Raw genomic sequence first — 8,866 nt, 5'->3', positions numbered from 1 at the left:
GGTCCTTCTACGAACTTTGACTTTAAAATCACCCTGTGAAAAGGGACAGACATGGTCTCACCTGTAACGCCTCGTACTAGATTTACTTCACCAGTGTCACTTTCTTCTCCAAAATTTAAAACACTGTCCAGCAAGAGAGATTGACTAGCCCCAGTATCTCTAAGAATTTTCACTGGCACCTGGGGTGACTCATCATTCAGTGAAACAAAACCCTCTGATACATACGAACGGAATTCTTTTCTCACCTCCTCCAACTTTTCCGCTTTTCCCTCTTGCAAGGACTGATCTTTAACAGCATCTCCTAAACCGTTTTGATTTTTAATTGCCTGAAAGCAAGCATTGGGCCCAGCTTCCTTCTTTTTCTTCAAAAGGGCACAATTAGATATCACGTGGCCAGGTTTCCTACAGTAATAACAAGTACGCTCAACAGGTTTCTCCAGCCCTGGCTTCTTTTCATCTTTTCCTTTTTGATTACCTCCCAATTTAATCTCCGCTTTACCTGGATTGTCCTTGTAACTCTCTTGAAAGGTTTTAGGTTGTCCCCATTTGGATTTATGGGTTAAAGCATAATCATCTGCCAACCTAGCAGTTTCTTGTAAAGTTTCCACTGCCTTTTCATTTAAATATGTTGTTAATTCAGCTGGAACACATCTTTTAAAGTCTTCCACTAGTATCAATTCTGTCAATTTATCATAATCCCCATCTACATTTTTAGCCAGGCACCATCGTTCAAAACATATTCTCTTTCCATTGGCAAATTCCATATAAGTCTGATCTGCAGATTTCCTCAAGTCTCTAAATTTTTGTCTATAAGCTTCAGGGACCAATTCATAGGCCTTCAAAATAGCTTATTTTACCTTGGTATAATCAGCTGCATCCTCAGCAGACAAAGCAGAATAAGCTTTTTGAGCTTTACCTTTAATCACACTCTGTACCATAAGAGCCCATCCTTTCCTTGGCCAGTTTGAACTCACAGCAACCTTTTCAAAATGTTGGAAATACTGATCAACCTGGTCTTCTTCAAAAGGAGGGACTAATCGAACCTCCCTGCTGGCTGAAAAACCATCTTCAGAATCAGATTCCGAACTCCTACGCTTCATTTGTAACTCATGCTGCCTCTGTTTCTCCTTCTCCTCACTATCCAGCTCCATCCTCTTCAATTCCATCTGCTTCATTGCTAGATCAGCCTCTATCTTCATCTGAGTTATCTTTTGTTCGGCCTCTAATTTCTCTCGTTCGGCTTCTATCTTTAACTGGGTTTGCTCTCGTTCGGCCTCTAATTTCTTTTGCTCTCGTTCAGCTTCTAATTTATTTTGCTCTCGTTCAGCCTCTATCTTTGCCAGCTGCACCTGTGCCTCAGAAATTGCTATTTCACTGCCAGGAAACTGTTTTAACACTTCCTTCTCAAACACCTTCTTTTCCACATAATGGCCAGCTATCAGTCTCTGAATATCTGCCTTTCTCATAGACTGCTTTACTTCTGTAAGGTTTAACCTTGTAGCAATCTTTATCAAATCATCCTTTTTCGCCACCTCCAATCCCTTTTGGGTTGGTGACTCCAAAAATGCCTTAATATCCATTGCTGCTGGTTTCCACACACACAAGCCAATTAAAAAGAATTTATCAGACCTCCCTCAAAAATCTTTGGATTGAATCCCGAACAAATCTTGTCAATCTGGGGAACGATCCCAGACGACACTGTTTAATCTTTGGATTGGATCCCGGACGAATCTCGTTAACCTTGGGAACTATCCCGGGACCCCCCAATTTTGTCACGAACCAGCAACAAAAGAAACACACTGAGCATGATTTAGTGTTAAAAACTATTTTATTAATCACTACTTATGATAATACGTAAAATAAAAGTAAAAATGTTAGTATGTTAGAATTCAAAAATGTTAAACCTCGAACGTTAACCCCAAAACTAAACTCTTTGTGTGTGTGTGTGACAAAGTCCAAAACTCCCAGTTCTGGAATGGTTCTTAAAGTTCAGTTCCGCAAGCCATAAGGTGAAACATGAGCAAGGGCTTCTTCAACAACCACCGTTGTCTGAAGATAAGATGTAGATGTAGAAAAACATAGAGAGAGTACATACGAAATCCAAATGTTCCACGATGGAACCCAAACGACACTTCAGTGTTTACTCGGTAGTGACTTCCTCACCCCGAAAAGCATCCAAACCGTGGTCGTCCACACACAAATACCTGTTTCCTTCTACAGGTCAGCAACAAAGTGAACTCCACCGGATTACTTCCAACTTCCATACATGGATTTCAGTGGCAAACACAGTTATTGTTTCTCATCCATCGATCGAGAAAACAAGCAGGCTGGTGTCTCTCTCCCTTCTCTCTCTCTCCTTCTTCTTCTGACTTCTTCAACAACGTCATTACGTCCTTTATCTTCTATTGACGTAAGCACGCCCCACACTCTCTATCTTAAAGGGACTTTCACACTCTCTATCTTAAAGGGACTTTCACTGAGTCCATAACACCAGCAAAGATGGAAAATGTTACCTGTGCGTCATTTACCGCATGTGGAAGCAACTTATTATAAACAGTATTACCCCTTTATCATCAAATATAAAGACCGAATTTTATACCAAAATGTTCATATGGGACTTAATATAAACGGAGGAGTGTTCTCCACAACGAAAGTCAACGTGAAAGTAATTGATCATTAATAATTTGGAAGGCGAGCAAAAGCGCGGAGAGGAGCAAACTAGAAAATGCTATTCACCCAACTTTTCAAAGAATTAGTAAAACTCGCGAATCTCCCAAGTTAAAAACAAGCCATTCTCTCCTCTCAGAGCAAGGAGAAACTAATCCTCATCAGCTGGGAGTTTTTTGGTTACTTTGTAAATACAATTTTCATTGTTTGAGTAAATTAATTCGCAGTTAAACCTCTTTGGTAAAATCTCCTTGTGAAAATTCACGGCCCCGACCCTACAGTTCAGGTTAGAAGACAAATATATTATAGTCTTTTCGTTACAGAGGTGCAGCAGTGTTTTCATGAGACTGGAAAACTGTGTTGGGCTGTACACAATATCGGAGCCAAGAATGACGTCGAAGTCTGCTGGGTAGTTGTCCTGATCAGTGCCCCAAACCAGGGTACCGACCTTGACCCTGTGTTGGGCGTGAGACGGGATGTTAGTAGAAACGTTGTACTCGATTTGCTTCAAAACGTATGGTCTGTCTGTTAGAGTGACATCTCCGCCTGAAAAAAGAAGTAAACTAATTGGTACTCTATGATTCTACCCAGCACGAGTTGCAACATATATTAAGGGAATACAAAGTGTATAAGTTTGGTCCCGCGACCATTCTGTCCAGCGTGTCCTTGAATCATAGACTCAGGCGTGAAGAAGGCGGAGTATGAAGCACATGTCCTAAAGGGATAATCTGAATGAGTTCACCCATACGCGCCTGCCAATTATACTCTGGCGGTTTAAGGGGGATGGTATAACACCCGTTTAAAAGAAGGGCACTCTTCGCCCTTCTTAATATGCATTGGATGCAATGAATATTTCGCAATAAGATTAGGTGAAATTTTATTTGCATATAAGATTCCATTTACAAATAGGATCCCCCCCCCACACACACACACACACACACAGAACCGCGCACACACACATGGAACTACACGCACACGTTCACACACACACACATACACACACACACACACACACACACACACACACACACACACACACACACACACAGTACCTACCCCCATACATAGAACCACACACAGATACCGACACAACCCCCTCTGCCTTCCCGCACACACACACATAGAACCACACTCACATGCCGACCCCAACACACAGAACCACACACACACACACACACACACACACACACACACACACACACACACACACACAAACACACTATCCTCCTGCCTTGTGGATGGTCCGCATTTTTCCGTCCACTTCTGTGCAGCCCTAGATCTGAGAACGCGTTCTCTCTTATGTTGTGTCGGCCTTCATCGCCGCCGAGTTCAATATGCAAGCCAAGTTGTCTGCCAATGTCTGCAGCAGCCACGGTGCACTTCCTGTTGAGGACTAACTTTAAGTAGTGCAGATTACATTGAGTATAAAAATCGGCAAGTCATGTTGCAGCTGTATGAAACTTCAGTTAGGCCACATTGAGAATACCGTGCACAGTTCTGGACGCTGCATTGTAGGTAGAACGTGGAGGCTTTAGAGAGGGTACAGAAGAGGTTCACCAGGATGTTGGATTAGCTATAAACAGAGGTTGGAGTGACTTGGGATGTTTTCTCTCGAGCGTCTGGGGCTGAGGAGAAACCTAATAGGTTTGCAAAATTATGGGAGGCATGGAGAGGGTAATAGTCAGAATCTTTTTTCCCCAGGGTGGATATGTCAAATACTGCAGGGTACAGAGCATAGCTTTAAGATGAGAGGGAGAAAGTTTACGGGAGATTTACGAGGCAAGATATTTTACACAGAGTGTGGTAGGCGCTGGAAAGCGCTGCCAGGGCAGGTGATGGAAGAAGATACGATAGCAACGTTTAGTCTGGCACATGGACAGGGAGAGAATGGGGGGAGACAGACCCTGCACAGGCAGATGGGAATAGTTTAATCTGCAATCGTGGTTGGTCCCGATATGATGGGCCGAAGGGCCTGTTCCTGCGCTGTACTGTTTTGTGTGCTACCTACCTTTGCGTTCACAGTATTCACATGATGTACATCCGCTCAATAACTTGTTCTATTTAGTGCTTAATTATTTTAAGGATTTTATTTTCTATTTTAAAAATGTAATTACTTGCTTCATTCCTATTGTTTTTAAATTACTGGCTACCGGCTTCAACAATGTAAATTAATACGTGGCCTGAAGTTTTCAGAAACAGCGAAAGGCACGAATTATCCGTGCACCGCAATTCCACGACTGTTGTTGTGGCTTCTCGATTTTACACAACACACAGCCTCTCGCCCCTATCTCAGGCACCTTGTTATTGAGATAATAGCCTCAGTCCTATTTAGGATTAAAGGAATACTCGGCGTCAATACCGGTTTTAGGGAAAAGTACCCCGAAAATAGGAATAAGCAGTGTGAATTGTAATCACAGTGGTAACCCGGCCCAACAGTCCCTTTCAATATTTGGTGTTAGATTTTGTTTACTGAACATTCAATGAGCGACGAGTTTGGGGGTGGGGGGTGGGGGGTGGAGGTTTCAGAGTGCAACCAAACTGACGAATAAATTCTTCGTTCATGGTTTATTTCGGGGGGAAAAGATACCTAGTTGACATAATACAAATTTTGTAAGAAACCATGATGATATTCGCTGGTACAAACTGTATATTTGCAAATTTTATGAATGAAGTATATTCTTGGAAAAAGATATTACTGTTAACGTGGTAATGATGGGGTCAATTTATAAATGACCATTACAATTGTGCTTTGGGCACGAAGTCTAATAATCAGGTATACGAGCAACAAGTAGTACTAGCACAACAAATAATTGTAATGATTTACACTATGAATGGATTTAAGTGCAATGAATATTAATCCTCTGCAACAATAGGTTATATATTAGTTGTAGCAATACTTGCCAGAAGCAGTAATTACAGACCTCAGCGCTATAAATAATAGAGCTGAGCGAATTGTAACTATTGGGGTAAGTACACTAGATGATAATTACAGTTTCCGCATAACCCAGTACCTAGATACTTTGAATAGAATTGAAGCTGGATGTATAGTAATTCTGGTAGGAGTATTGCATTAGGAAGATTACCACAGATATAGCCAATTTGCATAGTTGAGATAGATATTTATTTCACATATGACCATAGAAATTAACTTAGAACTATGAACATATGCATTAGGAATACCGACTATCGGGACATTCGCTCTGATCTGTAATTATAGAAGGGACTAATATCAATATGAAATGTAACGGACGTTGGTCCTCCCCGCACATGTGTTTAAAGTACTTGTAACATTAAATGGGAGGATAAGTTAACCTACCAAGCAGAACTGCCAAAATCCCCACAATTCCCGTGCCAGATCCGAGTTCAAGTATCTTCTTCCCGGTAAAATTCATCTTCTCGTCTTGAAAGTGTTGACAAAGTTCGATGCCCTCGAAAAAGGAACGAGTCTTTGTTAATGGTGGTCAATTTACAGGACGCGCCAGCCTCTGGGACATTGTAGGTACAGCTGGTTGGTGAGGGCTTTATTGAAAGGCGCTATGCGCAGGTCTGCGAGGTGTTGTTCACTTACGATCTCAGGGGGAAATGAGGATCTTCGGCAAATCATAGCAAGAAGATTATGAAGGAAAACTCCCGACCGAAATTCGCTATTCGTCCCTTCCCAACCAACACCACCCCTCTTCACCAACCCATGCCTCTTTCCAGTGTCCTAAATCAAAATGTATCCATCTTGCCTTGACAGTGTGAAGATTCCTGAATAAAGAGAAAGCGAACGGAATTAAATCACTTCGTTGATTGACTGCATATTGATCTGTGTTATCAATTGATTTCCTTCTACAGATTAAAATTGACGTTGCTCGTTTATACTCGATGACAAAGGTCGCTTTATATTGAGTTTCAGAATGTAGACTGACAAGGTTGGCTTATAGGTTACTTGTCCATAGAGGCTGTTTTGCATTGGAGTATCACTGAGTGACTTCGCTGGACACTACCGGGAGCATTTATTGTCAATCACCTTGCTGTGGATAAGGTCACATTCGGTCAGGCTATGCACAAGTTCATTAAATTTCCGTATTTGTCAACTAAATAAAGACGTAACATATTTAAGCTATCTTGGTGGGGCCATTGATTATTGCACTAGATTCTGAAATACTGCGAGACAGGATTGCTTAGTGTCGAACTTCATATATCTCCGCCTGAAGCCCTTCACTACGGCTAAAGTACTGTAATTCAGACTGATACCTCAACAGTAGTCACAGTCCCTCCGCAGCTTGCAATTTATAGCGCCTTTAATGGAATTCCGAGGCATTCATGGGGTGACATTACAAAGAAGAATTGGGAAGGTTGAGATGGTGGAGTCGCGGGGTGATGCCTGAGAGTGGAGTCCCAGTATCAAGACCTCAGGACCCAGGCGCCTGAAGGCACATCCTCCAATTGGGGAAGTGATAATAAACACAGGCCAAAATGAAAGAGCGCAGAGAACTCGGAGGTTTTGTAGGGCTAGAGGATATAGAAGAGATAACCAGGATCCAGGCAACAAAGGGATTTGAAAGCAAGGCCACAAAAATAACTGTAAGGACAATTAGGAGGAAGATTCCCTTTGCATTCGAGGGTTGATATAATTATCGCCAGTAATCCTCTTGAAAGAAGGGTAGGAAGCTGTCCTGACAGTGTTTATGACGCTCAATAGCAGGAGACACCTCAGATGCGATTAAAATTATATAACAGTTGAAAATGTAATAATTTAAGAAAGTCCAAACCATTATAGTTATTATTCCCCTGAGACCCATTTTGCCGAACTAAATGACCTAACGTCGCCCTCCAATAAGGACCCATTCTGCCTCGGAATCAAAGCAGGCGCTCACTCCTCCCAATCTGTACTAGCGCAGTGACAAAGTGCAGAGGAGTTTCAATATGTCCGCGGTATCGTTTGATCTTCAAATAATAAATTAGCAATGAGCCGCTCGACTTACAGGTTCCCAGACATAAGCAGAAACGCCCAAAGAAGAGTTTTTAAACATTACAATTTTTAAAGTGTGTCCACTAAATTCATATATTTTTTCCTGGCACCAGGGTTTTTTGTCATCGATGTCGCTCATCCTCGCCGATTTTCGACGCACCCTCCAAACAAGTGGATTTTCCCGGCCACAGGAGCGTCTGTCAGTCAGCCCCAGGCACGCTCCCTCTCCGTGGTTTTGATCTGGGATGAACGAAGGACGTTAAAGAAAACGCCGATGTGGGTAGCTAAAAGCTCATTTAATTTAAATTCTCAAATATCGCAGGAAGAAAAAAAATAGACGGGAGTTACTGTACCTTCAGAATTGATACTGCAATCAAATAGAATCCTTCACAGAATTCAGTACAAGCCCAACACTGAATCCCAACAAGGTGCAGCAGTTACACTTTTTGTACATAAACTATTATCTATAAAAATGGAATGATACTACAAAATTAACGGAGCGATAAAGGAATCGAGGGTAGGAAAATTGTATGGAGGCAAAATATCAGCCACGATCTTATTCAATGGCGGACGACACGAGAGGGCCAATAACCTGATCTTGTGTTTCATATGCAAACCTTCTTATGCAAGGTGAACATACAAGAGTTAAATGAACACCAACTGCGGGACCAATCCTCCTACCTTGCTATCAAAATTACCTTCGCACCTATTGAGTTGTCAAGGTGTATATGTGACCCGTGATCTTATGTGACCTTTTTGAGCATTTTGCCTGTCCTCATATGCTACATGACGGGCGATAACTGATATTTCTAATATTAAACTCACTACTGCTGGCATTCCAACGATACAAAGGAGTTACACTGCATCAATATCGTTGGGCGGTACAGTGGCGCGGCTGGAGAGCTGCAGCCTCGCAGCTCCAGTGACTTGGGTTCAATCCTGCCCGCCAGTACCGTCTGCGTGGAGTTTGCACCTTCTCCCTGTGATCGCGTGGATTTCCTCCCACATCCCCAGAATATACGGGTCGGTAGGTTAATTGGCCGCCGTAAATTGCCCCAAGTGTGCAGCTAAGTGGTGGAATCTGGGAAGAGTTTGATGGATTGTGGGAGAATGACATTGGTTAGGGTAAGATTAATGTAAAAATGGGTTGTCGTTAGTCGGTGCGGACTCGTTGGTCTGGTCCATGCAGTGTCCTCATGATTCTGTGACTCTAGTACCGTAATAATAAGCATCAATTCTTCC

The sequence above is a fragment of the Pristis pectinata genome, chromosome 1 (assembly GCF_009764475.1).
Source record: "Pristis pectinata isolate sPriPec2 chromosome 1, sPriPec2.1.pri, whole genome shotgun sequence".
Taxonomy (NCBI): domain Eukaryota; kingdom Metazoa; phylum Chordata; class Chondrichthyes; order Rhinopristiformes; family Pristidae; genus Pristis; species Pristis pectinata.
The sequence above is the reverse complement of the archived record's forward strand: the minus strand, read 5'-3'. Positions refer to the sequence as shown.